Genomic DNA, 1252 nt, shown 5'->3' on the forward strand with positions numbered 1-1252 from the left:
TATATATATATATATATATATATATATATATATATATATATATATATATATAATAATAAACTACTTTCTACTTGTACTATTATTCCTACTTCGCAGTTTTTCATTTATCGCAGGTCTTCAGGGTACGGATCCCCTGTGATAAACGAGGGACTACTGTACTAGAGAAACAGTTTAACGGAGTAAACTGAACTTTTCACTTATGGTTATTTAGAAATTTTTATCAAAATACAGTTGTTCAAAAAATGGAGTCAATATTTTCTCAGTTTTCAGTACTACCTGGCAGTTCAATCAAGGTGAAAACCAATATGACACAATTATTTTCTAATTCCCATCATACTGTTTCAATATACATTTGAAAAAAGGCAATAAGATGTTTTCAGAAATAATGATTTGAGGAAATGCACAATTCTTCAAAAGCTCTTAATCTTTCATTAGGTAGTCAGAACAACTTGTATATGTGTTGCTGAGGTAAAAGTCCCTCTGCTGAAATTTAGTGGTTACACAAATGCTTTTCTGTTTTTTTGACCGATTATTGTTGACTTGTGGTAATTTGTTTCTGGCATCAGTCAGCAAACTCTCAGTGTAAGAAACTGATGATGCGATCTGGTCTCAGTTGTGCTGGCGTCAGTCATCACCCTGAGGTGTCTCAACTGAAGGGCCAGACAAGCATCAGCTTCAACCCTCTTTGAGCTTTGAATAGTTGCTAATAGGACAACAACCAAAATATATAAAGTTATCTCACATGTTGGCATTTCAGCGCACAACTGCTGCACATTGAATTTATTGTGCCAAATACTGATACAGCTAGAGATGAAGGCCGATCTCTGAGGGAGTTGAATAGTAAATGTTTGTAATATTTTTAGATTAGTGGTTTTTTTTTCTAGACTGTAATTCACAAGGGAATATATGTAAATCGTAATGTTTTTGGTGCTCAATATTCAAATGAGAAGTTGCAATGTTTGTAAAAACAGAGGTATTATTTTAGTATTTATTTTTGCTTGTCTGAACCAGCTCAGAGTGACGGATCTGAATGGAGGGAGTAATTTAATCCACAACCAGGCACACTGGAGGAGCCAGGGGGTGGCCAATGGTGGCCTTGGCCACCATATATAAATCTTTGGCCACTCCAAGGGCCACCTCAAATCATTTGGGGGAAACTACACATTTAAGAAGTATTAAAACTAAAAATCTTAGTTTCCTCAAATGATTGGCATTGCCAATTTATATATATATATATATATATATATATATC

The sequence above is a fragment of the Nematolebias whitei genome, chromosome 14, assembly GCF_014905685.2.
Source record: "Nematolebias whitei isolate Nwh7 chromosome 14, NemWhi1, whole genome shotgun sequence".
Taxonomy (NCBI): domain Eukaryota; kingdom Metazoa; phylum Chordata; class Actinopteri; order Cyprinodontiformes; family Rivulidae; genus Nematolebias; species Nematolebias whitei.